Source organism: Lithobates pipiens, unplaced genomic scaffold, assembly GCF_037356315.1.
Source record: "Lithobates pipiens isolate NorthernLeopardFrog02 unplaced genomic scaffold, aLitPip1_a1.2 Scaffold_23, whole genome shotgun sequence".
Lineage (NCBI taxonomy): Eukaryota > Metazoa > Chordata > Amphibia > Anura > Ranidae > Lithobates > Lithobates pipiens.
The window spans coordinates 92,432,623-92,451,775 of NW_027507785.1; the positions used below are offsets into that span (position 1 = coordinate 92,432,623).

The 19,153-nt window shown below is 41.4% G+C and overlaps 1 protein-coding gene across 5 annotated transcripts in view; it reads left to right on the forward strand.

Moving 5' to 3' along the window:
* Nucleotides 1-8,909, forward strand: part of ERC2 (ELKS/RAB6-interacting/CAST family member 2) — a 1,374,577-nt gene extending 1,365,668 nt beyond the window's left edge. For all 5 annotated transcript variants that reach the window (XM_077452044.1, XM_077452047.1, XM_077452045.1 and 2 more), the window contains one exon: nt 846-8,909. The gene's annotated coding sequence lies outside the window, so the exon portion shown is untranslated. The remainder of the gene's footprint in view (nt 1-845) is intronic.
* The last annotated feature ends 10,244 nt before the right edge of the window (nt 8,910-19,153 follow it).

Here is a 19,153-nt window from a genome sequence, read left to right on the forward strand (position 1 = left end):
TTCAGGGGATGAATTATCTGCTAGGTAATGTATGGTATCGCACCAAAGACTTAAATATAAGATCTGAGCTATTTAAAGATGTTTTCACAAAGATGTTAAAGCTGGAGAACGGGGGCCAACGTACATTGCAGACTGGATAGTTCTCTGTGCACTGACACTATACCTCTCAGGGAGGATTCTATGCCCTCATGTGGTTATTTCTAAAAACAAGATCTTTGCGGTCCTTATGTGCCTCCTGTGGCTGTACAAGGTCCTTTTTACTTTAACATATTTGTGAAAACATCTTTGAATAGCTCAGATCTTATGATTAAGTCTTTGGTGCATTACTGCAGGAATGCTTTGAACCCTAGTGGATAATTCATCCTCTGAAGAAGCCCTAATGGGTGAAACAGGTCATGATTCACCAGTATAATACCGCTGTGTAACTAAGGACTGGGTCATAAGTGCATATTTTTTTTTTTTTTGCAAATATAATTTTTATTCACTTTTTCTTGCAGGAGTAAACAAGGTTTGTACAATTGGTCATATTTTGTAATAAAGAAGGTCACAGCTTCTCACTATTGGTAAACATAAGATATGGAGTTACATTACATCCATCGATCCAAAGTTCAATTTCTCAATGGTTGAGGTGTCTCTTTATTAATTTATCTTCATATAGTGTATATGTTTTTATATGGATAACATATTTTAGATGAAAACTGAAAACTTTATCATGTTGCACCCAAAAAGTCCCCATCAATTGCTCTTAATTTTTCTCCATTAGGTTACATGTGTGCTCTGTTTTACGTTGTTTTAGAAAATCAGCTCATTTGAGTGTTAAAAATATGTTTTTTCTTTCATTGCAGTTAAGGAACAGGAAAATTCAGCAGAGAGGTGAAGAAGCCCCAGAAGTGATCTATTGCGGATTGAAACCTCACTGATGCAGCTCTGCAGAAAATACCATCTGTGGCCAATGTGTGACTGTTGTATTGTGTTCACTACATGTATTGTGTGATTGTGGTCAGAACCCACAGGAACGAAAAAAGCAATTCACTTTAGTGATACACTCTATACATATTGTCAGTTGAAACAGTCCCACCTGAAAGCCAAACTGCCATCTTTAAAGCACTTGGATGGCAATATGTTCTGGAAAAACACTGTTTAATGATGTCAAATAAAAAAAAATGTCTTTACTTCCTTCTTCCAAAGATAACAGTCCCCTCCTCTGTCCTCTCCGAATTTTTATTATTATAACCAAGGGATATGGACTTCCACAGTCAAAGGCATGTTTTGTGGCTCCAGTTGCCTGTTTTGTGAGCTTCCTGCAAGCCTTATGTGGATTTTCAGGCAAACTGCTACATACACTTTGTAATCCTATTCAGTTTTCTGGTTCATGCAGTTCTGCCAATCAGGTGACAACTCTATTTTGTTGTTTCTTTTTGCAACTTTCCATGTCACCACTCTGTCTCCAGCCCACTCATTTCGCAATAAACCATCATCATGACTCACCTCTGTCCAGTGAGAAGGCAGGTGACGCAAGAAGCTGCAATAGGGGTTCCACCTGGCGGGCAATAAAGTGTTTAAATCATTATACTGGCTGGAATTACAAATCAGGTAAACCGGTTAAAGTAAACATTTTTCTCTTTTACTTGTGTTTTGCTTTAACCAGCCATAAAACAGCAAAAGATCTAAGAAGTCCCTGTCCACCATACAGTGATGACCAAAAAAATGTAACGTGTTTCTCCCCCAGCATATGCAGAATATACTGTAATAGTAGTTTTGTCTAGGGTGGATACAAAGGTTTACCCACCTTAGTTCACAGTCATGAAGACACCTGGTAATGACGAATGATCGACAGAAGCCTATCTTCTTGCCAGTTTCTGACTGGTTGTGTCAATGGCCCTTTCTCCATCATCTTTATAAACAGTACAGGGCTTTCACCGCCAACATTCCTGCATTGTACATGAGGGCATAGATGGCCTGTCCACATTCTGAAGCTAGAGAGAAGAGGAACAGAACATGGTCTGTCATAAGACCACAAGTTAGGGAAAGTACTCCTCTGTATTAGATTTTCCTCTTAGACAAAATATGTAGTGTATAGGGGTTTTGGGGGCACATGTAGTTTCTTTGACTAGCTCAGAGTTACGCTTTAAAGGTTATTACTGAGAAGTTTTGATGAAGCAAGCATTTCAAAGAATTATCATGGACAGTATGCAAAATGTCTATACGATTCAACAGATTTAAAGGATGGATCAAATAGTCTACAGTCTAAAGTAAACCTGTTACAAACCAAGGCAATTCATACTGCAAATGTGTTGGAAAGATGCTTCTACATACAGTAGTACAGCTTCTCCATAAAATGTAATCCTGGACCCACCTCCTGAAGCTCCCTATGGGTCAATGAAGCAGACTATTGGGTATAAACGGGGGGAAGAAGGCAGCAGGAAAGGGTGGAGCCAAGCTAAACTCTTATGCCGCGTACACACGATCGGAAATTCCGGGCAGAAAAAGACGGATGAGAGCTTTTCATCGGAAAATGCGACCGTGTGTATGCTCCATCGAAATTTAGCTGTCCGAATTTCCGCCAGCCAAAAATTGATAGCATGTTCTCAATTTTACCAATGGAAAAACTTTCTATCGGTAATTCTGATCATGTGTATGCAATTCTGACATAATACAAATCATGCATGCTCAGATTCAGCTACGAGAAAGAAGCTATTGGCTACTGGCTATTGAACTTCCTTTTTCTAGTCACGTTGAAAGTGTTGTACGTCACTGCGTTATAAACGGTCGGAATTTGATGTGACCATGTGTAGGCAAGACAGCTTGAGCCGAATTCCGTTGGAATTCCGTCAGGAAAACCATCAGAGCTTTTTCCGACGAGAATTACGATCGTGTGTACGCGGCATTACAGGAAAAATTGAGTTCTAAGTATAACTTCAGCTGCCTATATATCTGGATTACTTTGATATGGGGTTTTTATTTCTGCTTATTTTGCATATGCTCAGTTTAAATTGCTCAGGTTTGTGACAGGTGTACACTGGCCACAATTATATAATATTTTCTTAAACTCTTCCATCTGTTGTGTTGGAATTATATAATATATTCAGGTGAAATGAAATTATTGCTTATCAGAATTGTGCTTTAAATTTTGCCATCTGCCAGACATTTTTCATCATTTATATGGTCTCCTAAAAAAAAAAAAAAAAAAAAAAAAAAAAACCTGCTAGGGAACAAGGAGTAGAACCTACAACTAATGCACATGCTTGCCAAACATTAATAGTGTGACCATCCCCAAAGCAGTTGGCCGATCCCTTTCACAGTTACAAAGCAAAGTTCCTAAAGTGCTCTGGGCCAGGTTGGAAAGTCTAATCAATATATAGGCAAATTTAACCCCTTACTGCTAGAGACTTTTGTATACTGTAACCTCTGCAGGCCCTCTAAAGCAGTAAAGGGGTTAAACGGACATAAAATTAAAATGTGGCATGTTTCTCTGACATTGCATGGGATGTCTGTAACAGAGAAATGCTTTTCTATATTACAATTTTGTTGGGTAGTCTGAGGTTGGAATACAAAAGTATGCAACACAAAAAGTTTACTCTGCCCAAACAAAAAGGGAATGATTATACTTTAATCAGAAGACGGAACCTTAATGAATTTTTTTAAATAATATGCATTGTATCCAGTTCTTCGGTTAAAAAACAATCATATTTTATTTGTGTTTTGCATGTTAAAATTGTTGTAAATTGTGTGTGAATATGCAGAATTAATTTTCTGATTGCGTTATGTGTGTGGATTTTATTCCTTTCTTTATGTATATCATGTATAAAGTAGGTGTGTACTGATCATGCAACACATACAAAGATCAGGCATGGTAGACTTTGTAGGGATTGTTTAATAAAGGAGTAGAGCGTTCACTTAGTATCCTGGTGAATCTGTTGATGTTGCTTTCACTTCATCCAGTCATGCACAAGTATAAATCCTTTTTTTTTATAATGACTTAAACATGATGGAGAATTCAAAGTGAACACAGCTTCACCTTATTCACAAGAGACCAATCTATGCTCCTTTAATCAGTAAACCCCAGAGGTACTCTATCGTAACCGTATCTCTCAATTTTGGTTTAGATGCCGGGTGGCCAGTCACCATCTATCTTACATCTATCACAGATTCAGATGTGGAAATATCTGCTCCTGGGTTCTTAATTCTGCAAACTTACAAGGGATTCCTACTCTGCCCTTTATCTTTTTTATTAATTTAACATTATAGACAAGGTAGAGTGGAAACCTTATAGTAGGAATGAAAAACTATTGTGGGATGGAGATTGAGCTTGGAACTATGGTGGGGAGATCTCTCCTCTGGAGTACTCTTAAAGTGGTTGTAAAGTTTTTTTCTTTTAAATAACAAACATATTATATGTACCTGCTCTGAGCAATAGTATTGTACAGAGATGACCCGAACCTCCTCTTCTGGGGTCCCCTGCTGGCACTCTTGGCTCTTTTCTTCTTCATGTGCCCCCTGAGCAAGCCACTTGTTATGGGGGCACACCTGCGGGTTTGATTCCTTATGCAGGCTGTGTGTGGTTATTGACACACACAGCGTGGCTCAGCCCTGCCCCCTGCTCTCTGCTCACACGGTTTGATTGACAGCAGCGGGAGCCAATGGCTGCTGCCTCTGTGAGCAGAGAGCAGATAATGTAGATGGGCACAGTGTTGTATCAAGATAGTATACAGTGGGGTGAGGGGGCAATACAAATTCAAGGAAAGCATTAAGGTAAAAAGTGTATAGCCTTTAGAACCACTTTAAGAAATCAGTATGTGATTCAACCCACTCAACCGTAGCCATAACAACTGATGTATTGCTTTTAAGCATTAAAGTGTTTGTAAACCCATTCATATAAGTCTATGCCAGGCCCCCGTTTACAGCCTGGCAAAGCACATTGTGTTAGTCTTTTATAAAAATTAGGCTTCTAAATACCTGTTTAGAGCTGTCTTCAGGCTGGTCACATGACTTGCGGCCACTGTACAGCTCAGGGACTGAGATCTCCCTCTGACGTCAGCTGGGGAGATCACATGGCTGCTCAGCCCCTCCTGCAGTAGCCCTGAAAACTGGCAGAGAGTCATGAGAGCGGCCTGAAGATCGTGCTAAACAGACATTTACAAGCCCTGTTTTTATAAAAGAATAATACAGTGTGTGGAACCAGGCTATAATCGAGGGGCTGGCAGTGAGCATTGTAACTTTTTTATTTTACAAATAGTGGTGGTGGGGGCAGGGACAGAGACACAGACAGAACTAACAGGCAAGGAGGAGGGAATGAGGGGGAGAGATGAGAGCTGATAGAAGGGCTGTGGGTGACGCAGGGACATACTCTGACCACCGTGGTCGGGCTCAGCAGCCCTGAAATTTGTGGTCAGTGCAGAGAGGGGGATACAGGAAGTGGTAGGTTCAGGCAGTTTTTTTTTACAGTTTAAAGGGGGTAGATTATACAGTACAAGCATTGTGCTGTTTAATCTGCCTTAAGGGACCAGAATCTGTATTTTTTTTTTTTTAGTTAAAAAATACTTTAAATGAATTCATCCATTCATTAATTATCCCTGCACTCTTAATACGAATTCAGATAGAAAAGTATGTGACAATATTGATCTATGTAGTGAACTTTTGTAGAGCTTGTCCTCAATGTCAATATCAGTCATAGGCATAGGAGATCTATTCTTGTGTAAAAGGAGTTCTGTATGCAAGGACTACTGCATATTGCATCTCCTCCCTGTTTTTTGGCAGAAAGTTTGGAATCTGAAGTGTAAAGCTGGCCATAGATGGATTGAAATTTGGATGGTTCAGCAGTTACTGGCTGAATTCCAATTCATGTGTGGCCTCAAACACCAACCCCTTCCTCAAACACCAACCAGCTTCCTCAAACACCAACCCCTGTTGTATCATCCATCTTTATAAGACAGTGCAAAGTAACTCATTGAAAAAAATTTAGAAGGGAAGGATTGTTTGTTTAATTGCCTTCCTATAGGGGAGAATTTCTATCAAGACAGGAAGTGATGTGAAATCTTTTCAACGGAGGCAAAAATAAACATACATTTTTAGCAAAGTGTGGAAGGCTTAGCCCTTGTACACACGGTCAGAGATTCCGACGGAATGTTTCCTATCGGACCGTTTTTTCGGATATTACGACTGTGTGTGGTCTGCATCAGACTGTTTTCCAACTTGCCGGTAAAATTTTCTGACAAAATGCTCTTATCGGACATACTCCGATCATGTGTAGCCTACTCCGACGGACAAAGTGCCACGCATGCTCAGATCAAATTCCTAGACCAAAGCTATTGGCTACTAGCCTGAACGTAGTCCCGTCGTAACGAAATAACGTCATCACGTTATGTACAATCGGATTTTCCGACAACTTAGTCCGACCATGTGTATGCAACATCACTTCCGGACCTCTTCCGGAATTAATCCGTCGGAATTACTCCGGCGGATTTGATTGTCGGAATCTCCAACCGTGTGTACAATGTTTATTTCTGTTTGCTCCATTTTGTTCTGATGTCAGTTGCATCCCCCATTTCTTGTACTGGCATCATAGGACGAAAGAATAAAGGAAAGTACCTCTAATGGGGTCACAGACAGAAATTCTGGAGTCAAGTTTTATTTTTGACTGACGAATAGTTTTTTCACTTTTTATATTTTTGCTGCATTGGGTTCTCTTTTGATTATGGACTTCAAAGACCTCCAAATTCCAAAAATGTGATCTATCTATCTATCTATCTATCTATCTATCTATCTATCTATCTATCTATCTATCTATCTTCTAGTAGAATTTCTGTGTTTGATCATATTAGTAGTCAAAATTACACCAGAACTCCCAATAGTGGTCACTAACCACCACTCCACAGTGCCAGGGGAATAAACATGTCATGTAATAGTCATTCCCTTTAGGCCTGGGTGTCAATATGCCACATGTATTACTCATGGCTGATTTAATGTATCTCCTATTGTTCTGAGAGTAAGGGATCTTTCATTGCTCACTGGAAAAAATAATATAAATTCATCTAACACCTTCCTTTCTTTCATATCGCTTATAATACGTTATGATTTACATTACATTATACTTGCAAAATAAATTAAAAATTATCCCAATATAATGACAAAAAGCTCATACACAAACATCTTCGTATGGAGGGAAGTGGAAGTGTATGATAGATTGTAGAAGGCAGCAGATCAGTACACACTGAACAGTGTCCAAATGTTTAAAGAAAAACTCCACTTTAGATGGGGAAAGTAGTGAGCCAATCAGATGAGATTTTGTGGGCTCTACTGTACACATACTGTATAGTATATATAAAATCTCTGGCTATGCTATGGGATGAGAAGGGACATTTTCATTTTTGAAGAGTTATGGTTGCACTTAAATGGAATGGTCATTTTTAATGGTATTTCAATCCTATTTAACAATATCGAATTTTTTATTAAAAGTGGAGTTTTCCTTTAAATGTGTAAGTGTGTGTATGGAGATGTATGTATATATATATATATATATATATGCATATATATATATATATATATATATATATATATATATATATATATATATATATATATATATATATGTTTATTTGTATTTCGTTTACCCAAAGACTCCTAACCCTACCCATATTCCAGTTCTCGTTAAGTTCCCCTCACTTGGCTAGCTGAGAATTCCCTGGATATGTATGGGAGCATCTTATATGTTTTTTTAATTAACAGAGCTATCAGTATTATTAGTGATCATATAAAATCATATATGTATTTATGATAAATAATGTGTACTTAATTTTTCATTCCTAACCGAAGAATGTAATGCCAAGGTGTAAATGAAAAAGCTATTTATAACGATGTGTCCTTTTCATTATCGTGTGCATATTGTGAAGGTATCAGATATATTTATATTTATTTTAGCATATGACAAGCGTTGCACTTTCATACTGACTACAATTACTTGGAACAATTGGAACAACTTGTTGTCCCATAGGGGGCCCAATGTCATCCCCCCCACTTTACAACCAGGTTTTTACGTTAACTCTGCAATTAAAAATACTTGAACTAGATTGAGACATTATTTGAGTTTTGAGATCTGTTAGGTATATCATGGGCAGATTCAATTGTACAGTTAATTAATTTATATGTATGTGCCAATTTTCACTCTTGTACAATTTTAGGGCATTTTTTTCCTGATGATTAATGGTGCAAGACTGTATCAAATTTTCGGCAGCCGTCCCATTTAAAAAAAAATAATAATATTTTCTGATATGCTGAATGATGTTATGTAATATAGATGCTAAATCTTGGGGCTTATAATAAACACTGTGAACTAGGAATCTTCATTGTAACTTTTTTTTTATTTATTATATAATTTTGGGGATTTTTTTTTGTTTAAGTAATTTGTTATGACTCCTGTGAATTTTACTTATGGTACATTAGTATTTTATGACAAATCCGAATGCAGAGATTCCAAAAACATAATTTTGTTTTATTTAAAATAAGCAGTGTTTATTAATGGAAGATTAAATGCTCAAAGCCTGTAAAAATAAAAAATATATGTTTTTTTTTTTTTTTCGTGTGAGGTGATGTTTGGATGTTTTTCTGCTGCACCGTGAGTAAGTTTTCCCTGTCCCCAGGAACTCCTCATCCCTGTTTGATAGTGCTTCTCGTTCTGACTTTTAAAGTGGCATGTTCTGGATCGTAATATAGACCTGTGAATATGGAAATTGATATGAAAACCTTAAGAAATTAACAATGGGCACGAAAAAAAAATGACTGTGTAATTCAATGTTTAGTGCGTATAGTTATAGATATGGATAGAGATCATTTCATCCATTTGCGTGTAAAAGATTATCTTGTGTCAGCCTGTTTATACAATATTTATTCAATAAATGTTGATTTCTTATGGAGTTTTTTTTTTTTGTCTGATATTTTGGTGTTCTTGCGTACAATGGTGGTGGTGGGCTAGACTCTAAATGTGGTTGAAATTTGAAAAAAAATTCAGATGGTTACTAATGTGTGGTAGCTTTCTAATGGCCAGTAAGACTCCAACATTGTCCCTGGGAAGGTCAGTTTATGTGGAGTGAAAGAATGAGAGTATCAAGCCCCGGGGGATAGTCCTGATACAAATTTTATTTGTTACATACATGATTCAGTAGTCGACACGAGTTATACACAAGAAGATAGAAAAAGGAACCCCTGGGACTTTGAAGGCAGTTGTCAGACCAGAAAAGGAGGTAGAGGAGTATATAAAATCTAATTATTTTAAAGAAGAAAAACCTCAAAGTGGGATTTTCAGGCAATTTGAAAAAAAATAAGGAAAATTATATATATAAAAAAATATGATTTTATTAATACACAAAAATTCATAAAATTCTTATGGAAAAAACACAAGAAGAACATATATGCATGTATTGTAAATAATATTATACAGTAGTTGACAGAATTGGCTAAATCCTACTACATTAATGAAAACCATCCAGACAGATGACAAAAGATGGTAAGTAGTGGAAAAGTCCAACTTGTTTCGAAAAGTGCATAAAATATAATTTACATCAGGGACTGTTACCACCTATGTCAAATAAACTGATTTGGAGAAAGTATTCCCTCAACACCAAAGATCATCCTGGAATTTTGTATAAGCCTTTCATCACACAAAGAGGCAAAGGGTATAAAACCCAAAAAGGGCGGTCAAGAAGGGAATCCCAAAAATAGTCTCAACCAATGAATAGGGGAAATGAACTGTAGTTTTAGCAAATTCCAAGTCCAAAAAAGGAGCTTGTATATCCGTGGCCCCTGAAAGGGTAGTCCCAACCATCAAATAGGGAAAACTAACTGGAATTTAGCAATTCCTAGGTCTAAACCAGGACATTTGAATTGTAATGGCTCGTGTCCTGAAGAGTGGACAGAAGATGGACCCCCTTATTGGAAAAAATTAGGCTTCCATAGATGTAATCCAGACAAACAAGTTTCCTCATTATATGAAGAAATGCACGTCGGGTGGACTAGGCATGCTGATATCACCACGTTTGTGCTTCTGAGCAAACGGGCTTCGCAAGCCTAGTCCACCCGACGTGCATTTCTTCATATAATGAGGAAACTTGTTTGTCTGGATTACATCTATGGAAGCCTATTTTTTTCATTTTTTCGGTGACATTTTAGTATCAATCCGTGAATCTTGCTTGATTGAGCCATCCGGCCATCAGCTGCTCATCTCTCCTCTATTGTGCTGATGCCATTGGAGTTGTTGCCCCTGAATCCCCTGGATAAAGGCCCTGGCTGGGTATATAGCCACAAGCTCAATTAGATTGCCTTTTGGTAAGCGTGCATTTTATTTGCTGTTTGGCACATACTGGTGGTGAAAGATCAAGTCCCGTTTATCCACTTATTTGTGTACTACTATATGAATTATGTACTGTTTTCAATTTATTTGATACATTCTCAGCTTTGGATATTTTCACTTTTATCCTTTTTTTCACATCCACTATGCAATAGAGTTATAAGTTTAATATGTTATAATTCTTCTATATCCAATGTTGTTTTATTTTGTATTTATTAGTACTACCATCAGCACAGCTATTCCTGTTTTTTAAGTGAGTAAAAAAGATGGCGCTAAAATCGAATTATTTTATTGGAATATTTAAAAATGTTGATAGTATTCATCACAAACAAGTGAAGAGAAAACAAGTAATCGTACATTTAAAATATACAGAGCTTATATTCTGAGGCATACGGTTGGTCTCATAGTAGGAGGCCAGACCATAGAGAGTTACACAGAAGATCCTGTTGATCAAAGCAGACTGTATTTTTCTGATATATCATCATATACAAATGTCTAAGAAAACGTACATGGTATCAAAACAAGTGGGAAGTCCAACATGGCAGTTGGTATTAAAAACAGGTAGTGCATACTCACAAAATACACTATACACAAGATGGTTTGTTAATCCCTCCAGCGTGCCCCATCGCATTTGAGACCCTCAAAATGCATGGTGTGTCATATGTGCCGGTCAGACAAGGTCCCCAGCACAGAGAATGTGAGAGTCAGTATGTTGAGAGGGAGGATGATGCTGCCAAAAAAGAATGCTCACGAGGATCGCAACAAAACACAGAGACAGCCCTAGTGGTGTGGATAGATAGAAAAACAAAAACAAACACAAAAACAAATAGTCTGAACCCAGCTACAGATGTGCATATACGTATCAAAGAAACTTGAATAGTAAAGACAAGCACAATATCAAAAGAATAAAGGGAGTAAAGAAAGAAAGGAAAAGCTCTAAAATTGTATAAAAACAGAGAGAATTTACAATTACCAAGCATCCACCTGATACAGCTGGGTTCTGTTGAACTGTGGGATTACCAAATCGTCCAAAACCCTCTGTGGGAAAGTCTTCCATTTATATACTGGGGGTGGTGTGAGTGCACACCCCCTGCATTAACTGCACCTGGTGTGTAGGTTTATGCCGACAGAGGGGGAGAGGGGATGGACCAATGGGGTCTCCTACCCAAACTGACACTTTGGACTAACGTCAGTGGGGACCAATCTCCATAGCGATCCCCTGGCTCGCACACGTCCGGATTCACCGTGCATGCACTGCGTGATGACGTCAGACGTTGCAGGGCTGCTGACACATAAGAGGACACCGTATCATGGTTTAATAGAGGGAGACGGGACTGTGCATGTGCGGGCCGATGCTGAAAGATTCAGGTGGACCTTAGCAGGTCACAGCCGTGGCATCAATAATAAATGGCACCAGGGTGCCGGAGAAAGCTCCTCTTTACTTGTTTGTGATAAACACTATCAACATTTTTAAATATTACAATAAAATAATTTGATTTGATATACTCTTCTACCATCATCTACACTTTTTCTGATCTGACAACTACCTTCAAAGTCCCAGGGTTCCTCTTTCTATCTTCCATATATATTTTGGGATGTGGCAGTCAGTCTCCAGTGCACATACAACCTTCTAGCTTGCCTTTATTTATAGAGTTATACACAAGCCCCCCTTCATCAGGGCTGAACTTTCAAATAACAGGCTATTAGGGATGAGCCGAACACCCCCCCCCGGCCGATTCGCACCAGAACTTTTGAACGGACCGAAAATTTGTACGAACTTTAGAACCCCATTGAAGTCTATGGGACTCGAACGTTCAACATAAAAAGTGCTAATTTTAATGGCTAATATGCAAGATATTGTCCTAAAAAGGGTTTGGGGGCCTGGCTCCTGCCCCAGGGGACATGTGTCAATGCCTAAAATTATTTTAAAAACGGCCAGTTTTTCGGGAGAACTGATGTTAATGACTATTAAAGTGAAAAAAAAGTGAAATATTCCTTTAAACATTGTGCCTGGGGGTGTCTATAGTATGCCTGTGAAGTGTCACGTGTTTCCCGTGTTTAGAACAGTCCCTGCACAAAATGACATTTAACGGAAAAAAAGTCATTTAAAACTGCTTGCGGTTTTAATGTAATATCTGGTTCTGGCAATATGGATGAAAATCATTGAGAAAAATGGCATGCCCATTACCAGCCCCTTTGGGTCTTGTACGGATATTAAGGGGAACCCCGTACCCATATTAAAAAAAGGAAAGACGTGGGGCCCCCAGGCCCTATATACTCAGAACAGCAGTATACAGGCGGTGCAAACAAGACAGGGACTGTGTAGGTTTGTTGTGTTAAGTAGAATCTGTTTGTAATTTTGAAAAGTGTAGCTCCAGTCAAAAAATCTATTTTTAAGCTTTTTGGAAAACATAGGGAAGGGTTATAACCCCTGTATAATTTGTTTTGCCGTATGTCTTTTTTCATCACTTCCTGTTGTCTCCTTCCGTTTGCAAGTAGGAGACGTTTGTAAGTTGGATGTTTGAAAGTAGGGGCCTGCCCTATATGCTCTGCAGAAATGGCGGAACAAGGTGTTGGTGTTGCCACAACATTGTAAGCCCTCAAAGTGACTCTTGGTGGGCGCTGGAGCTCCCTGCTGTGAACGATTATATCAAAAATTGTAATTACATGCCATTGTTGAATAGTGGTAGAAAAATTGGGCCTTTGGTGGTTGTGGTGGTGGTGCTGGTGCCACAACATTATAAGTCCTCACAGTTACTCTCGGTGGGAACAGGAACGGGCCCTGCTGTGAAATATTATATCAAGAATTGTAATTACATGCCCCTTTTAATCAGGGGCTGAAAAATTGGGCCTTAGGCACTGCTTGCCGGTGCCACAACACTGCAACCTCTCCCAGATACTCTAGTTGTAGTGCAGGAATGAGCCCTGCTGCAAAGCATTGCATTAAAAATTGTAATTACATGCCCCTGTTAAACAGGGGCTGAAAAATTGGGCCTTAGGCACTGGTGCTGATGCCACGACACTGCAACCTCTCCCATATACTCTAGTTGTAGTGCAGGAATGAGCCCTGCTGCAAAGCATTGCATCAAAAATTGTATTACATGCCCCTGTTAAACAGGGGCTGAAAAATTGGGCCTATACACTGCAACCTCTCCTATATACTCTAGTTGTAGTGCAGGAATGAGCCCTGCTGCAAAGCATTGCATCAAAAATTGTAATTACATGCCCCTGTTAAACAGGGGCTGAAAAATTGGGCCTTAGGCACTGCAACCTCTCCCATATACTCTAGTTGTAGTGCAGGAATGAGCCCTGCTGCAAAGCATTGCATCAAAAATTGTAATTACACGCCCCTGTTAAACAGGGGCAGAAAAATTGGGCTGGTGGCATCACCCAGAACCAAAAATGTTCTTCCAAGATATCAGCAGGGGAGGAAGAGGATAGACAGTCAACATAACAGGACAGTCACTCAGCATCAGCACAGGCAGTCTTGAAGGGATGTGATATTTAAAAAAAAATTATTCGGTTACATCAGCTTCAGGTGCTTGGTAGCTGTGGGTGATCCAAGACTGATTCATCTTTATGAAGGTCAGTCGATCAACTGAGTCAGTGGACAGGCGCACCCTGTGATCGGTAACAAAGCCACCAGCAGCACTGAAGGTGCATTCCGAAAGAACGCTGGATGCAGGACAGGCCAGTTGCTCAATTGCATACTGTGCAAGCTCTGGCCAGTGATCCATCCTCAAGACCCAGTAAGCCATGGGATTTTCGGTGGGAAAGGTGTCAAAGTCTGACCTTGCCCCTAGGTATTCCTGCACCATGTAAATCAGACGCTGGCGAAGGTTGCTGGAACCGATCATACCTTGGGGCTGGGGACTAAAAAATTGTCTGAACGCATCCGTCAGGCGGCCACCTTCTCCACCGCTCCTTCTGACCGATGCCTCAGCAACACGTTGTCCAGGACCAGGAGTTTGTAACCTCCCAGTCTCTGGGAACGCATTGCACAGACCTTTCTGCAAGGCCTCCCAGAGATGTCACATCCTCTGCTCCCTCTGCGATGGCAAGATAAGCTCCGTAACCTTACCCTTGTACCATGGATCAAGGAGAGTGGCCAGCCAGTAATGGTCCCTCTCCTTGATCCGAAGAATACGAGGATCCTTCCGCAGGCTTTGCAGGATCAGGGAGGTGATGCAGCGTAGGTTAGCTGAGGCATTCGGTCCGGAGTCCTCTGGGTCACTAAGGACAACATGATCCGCAGCTACCTCCTCCCAGCCACGTACAAGTCCACAGGTTTCTTGGGACTGTAAATCATCCCTACAAGACTGCTGCTGCTGATGCTGAATGCCAGCCTCCACCTCCATGTTGACACAATCATGCTCCTCCTCCTCCTCCTCATTCTCTTCCTGTGTGATGGGTGGGATAGCAGGAACACTGTCTGGATAAAGGGGGCCTTGAGAGGCAAGGAAGTCCTCCTCTTCCCGCCTCTGTTCTGACTCAAGTGCCCTGTCCATTATTACACGCAGCATATGCTTCAACAGGTGGACGAGAGGTACAGTGTCACTGATGCATGCACTGTCACTGCTCACCATCCTTGTGGCCTCCTCAAACGGTGACAGGACAGTGCATGCATCCCTGATCATGCCCCACTGGCGTTGTGAGAAAAACCGAGCTCCCCTGACCCTGTCCTGGTGCCGTAGTCGCACAGGTACTCATTGATGGCCATCTGCTGCGTATCCAGCTGCTGCAGCATGGCCAACGTTGAGTTCCACCTGGTGGGCATGTCACATATAAGGCGGTTCTTGGGCAGGTTCAACTCCTTTTGGAGCTCAGCCAGCCGAGCACAGGCATTAAATGATCGGCGGAAATGCACACAGACTTTCCTGGCCTGCTTCAGGACATCCTATAAGCCCGGGTATCTGCCCAAGAACCGCTGCACCACCAGGTTAAGGACGTGAGCCACACAGGGCACATGGGTCAGTTGTCCCTGTCGGAGGGTGGAGAGGAGGTTGGTGCCATTGTCGCAAACCACCAATCCTGGCTTAAGCTGGCGTGGCATCAACCACCTCTCGGCCTGCCCCTGCAAAGCTGACAAAATATCTGCCCCAGTGTGGCTCCTGTCCCCCAAACAAACCAGTGCAAGCACGGCATGGCATTGTTTTGCCTGCGTACTTGCGTAGCCCCTTGAACGTCTACGGAGCAACGCTGGTTCTGAGGACAGAGCACTGGAAGAGGAAATGGAGGAAGTAGAGGAGGGGGTGGAGGAGAGAGGTGTGTCACAACCAGTAGTAGCATTTTGGAGGCGTGGCGGTGGAACAACGTCCAACACTACTGCACCTTGTCCTGCATCCTTCCCAGCTGCCAGAAGAGTGACCCAATGGGCCGTGAAAGACAGGTAACGTCCCTGTCCATGCCTGCTGGACCATGAGTCAGCGGTAATATGCACCTTACCGCTGACCGCCCTGTCCAGCGAGGCAAGGACATTGCCTTCCACATGCCGGTAGAGAGCCGGAATCGCCTTCCGTGAGAAAAAGTGGCGTTTGGGGACCTGCCACTGAGGAACCGCACATTGCACAAACTTACGGAAGGGGGCCGAGTCTACCAACTGAAAAGGTAGCAGTTGAAATGCTAGCAATTTAGCCAAGCTAGCATTCAACCGCAGGGCATGTGGATGGCTGGGAGTGAACTTCTTTCTACGGTCCAGCAGCTGGGGCAGGGAAATTTGCCTGCTACAATCGGACATGGCTGTACTGCTAGCAGAGTGCCCGCAAGCACTTGGCTGTGACACACCTAATTCTCTATTCCTCTCAGCGCAGGTTTCAGAGAGGACTGAAGGTCTAGTTGGGTTGGAGATCCCAGCTGATGAGGAGCAAGGAGAGGTCCGCTTTGTTCTTTGGTGTGGGTCTTTGAGGTACGCTTGCCAATGAGCTGCATGGCAGGTCAACATATGTCTGGTCAAGTATGTGGTGCCCAAGCGGCTGATGTTTTGGCCATGCGAGATACGCTTGAGACATATGTTGCAAATAGCAGAGGTGCAATCTGATGCACACGTCTCAAAAAAGGCCCACACCAAAGAACTTTTAGAATAACGCGCAGAGGCAGCGCCATGCACAGGTGGAGCTCTGCAGTGTGATTCAGTCGGTGTGCTGCCCCTAAGCTGGCCCCCGGAGGGCATCCTGCCTCATTGGAGATGTGCCTCCTCCTCTCTCCTACCAGGCACCCACGTGGAGTCAGTGCCCTCATCATCCCCTACCTCTTCATCGCTGGAGCAAACCTGGCATTATGCTGCAGCTTGTGGAACATGACTGCTAGATTGCTGTCCTTCTTCAGCATCGCCTCTCTCTGCGCTCACGCTACTGCCTTCCTCTAGCTGAGTATCATCATCAGAGCCTACAAAACACTGGGCATCCTCCTGGAGCATGTACCCAACACTGTGCTCAAAGAGTTCAGGGGACTCCTCAGGAGGATGTGGTGGGTCTAGGGAAGGAGTCATTGATGATGACATTGAGACGAGGGAAGAGGATGCCTTGGCAGCTGCTTTGCTAGTACCCTGAGCCTGGGTGAGAGAGGATGAGGAGGATGAAGAGGGCTTGGTCATCCACTCTACCAAGTTTTCGGCATGATGCTGCTCAACACGTCCAGCTGCCGAAAATAAGGACAAGCGTGTCCCATGGCCACATGCTGATGACGATGCACCGCGTCCACAACCAGCACTGTTGTCTCTAGACACAGAGCCTGCTTGCCCTCTTTTATCAGCTCGTCCCTGTCTGCTTCTCCTTGTTGGCCTTCCAGACATGGTAATGACCTGAAGGGAGATGGGAAAACCAGCAATTGGGTAGTGTATATTGTGCTGGAGGCACACAACACCCACTAACTCCTGCAGATGCCTTTATTATAGAACAACAGGAATTAAAGGGTAGATACCGGTGTATACTGTGCTGTGGAACACCCTGTACAAGTCTATAGGAGAAATCTCCCATAGACTATGTCTATGGGATTAAAATCACTGCTCCTGAAAAAACGGCTGTTTTTAAAACTTTTTTTTGCATTGATACATGTCCCCTGGGGCAGGAGCCAGGTCCCCAAACACTTTTTTAGGACAGTAACTTGCATATTAGCCTTTAAAATGAGCACTAGATTTTGAACGTTCGAGTCCCATAGACTTTAATAGGGTTCTAAAGTTCACACGAAGTTTAGGTCTGTTCGCAGGTTCTGGTGCAAACCGAACCGGGGGGTGTTTGGCTCATGCTTACCCCTCACTATCATAAAGCATTCTTCACACTGGTCTCTTCAATGATGGAATTTGTATAAGCGCTGCACCCTGGACTATATTTTTTCAAGTTTGATGATCAATGAACTGTGCTAGCTAGCGTTACTTTTTTGTGTTATCTTAGCGCTGATACCTTACCCCCTTTTTTTATACGAGTTTAGTCAGGCCTAAGCAGCACAAAACCTAAATACACTACTGGCTATAGCAGCAAAAGGGGGCAGCCTCGTGTGATCTACCAGGACTTCATTTTCTGTGTAATAAAGTTCTACTTTATGACTGCAGTATGGCCATAATATAGTTGCAGTACAGCTTTATAAATTGACCCCTAGATATAAACTGCCTTTTCTTTGAACATATTCTCCCAGTAATGTGTGCAACAGTATCAAAACTGTATAGTTGTTTATATTCTTCTAAAGGGTTCTGTTATACGACCCTGTTATACAATATGCACTCTACGAAACTGGGAGACAGTCTTCAAATCTTTCAAATATCATTTTTATTAAACTCCACAAAGGGGTGGAACCCAGGCGGTACAGAGATAATCGGTATTCAACAATCATTGTGTGTTCTTAGATAACTAAAACATAATGTATCCAAAATGCTCAATGGGTATTTACCACTTAACTGATGAGTTGGTGTACACAGTGTGCAGTTGGCCATGTTTGTGTAATATTTAGATATATTTCGTACTCTGACTGTAGGCACCCAATCTACCTTTTCCTGTTTTTTTTCTACACAGTTAACACACAAAAAGAAAAACACAAGAACAAATTGCAGAGAGAGAAAGAGAAAAAAGAAAAAGAGAGAGTTAAAGTGGAAGTAAACGCATGGACTTAAACAGTTAAAAAAAAAGGCATGCCGGGAATGCTAACTCCACATTGGTTGTGCTCTCAGCCAAACTATCAAACCATCCAATGGCTGGTGTCATAACGAATCACATGTGCAGCACCATAGCAGTTGAAGATTAAACAGAGGCAAAGATGGCAGCTTCCTTGGCTGAAAATGATAGGGGAGTTTACTTCCACTTTAAGAAGCAGTACCCGGTCTGAGGAACCAGTAAGAGTAAGAAGAAGGGGAGGAGAAGGGGGGAGGAAGAGGTGGGGAGGGGGGGGCATTATGACATGGGACCTGTTCTGCTAATCATGTTTGAGTGTTTTTGATCCAAAGAGGGCCTTTCCTTCATCTGAGAATTTGTATAGATTATAATGCCCCACGTTTTGTTGTAAGTCTCCTGTTTATCTTGCAATAGAAATCTTTCATAAGTAGGCCTGCTTAGATGTAATTATTAAATATCGAATATCTACATCTTTCATAGGCCTGTATATGACTGATACGAATGCATTCTTTGCTCCACACAAGCTAATACAACAAGTAGTCCTAATGAGCAAAAAGGTAACATTTCCACCTTGTTCTACTCCTTAAGGTTACATCTCATCCAACTAATTGGGACAGTTTAAGGCCAAGTCATTTAGAGCTTATGCAATTAGTAAAATAAGTGTGACATGAGCACCCAACTTTCATAAATTACAATAATCATCTTTTTAAAGGAC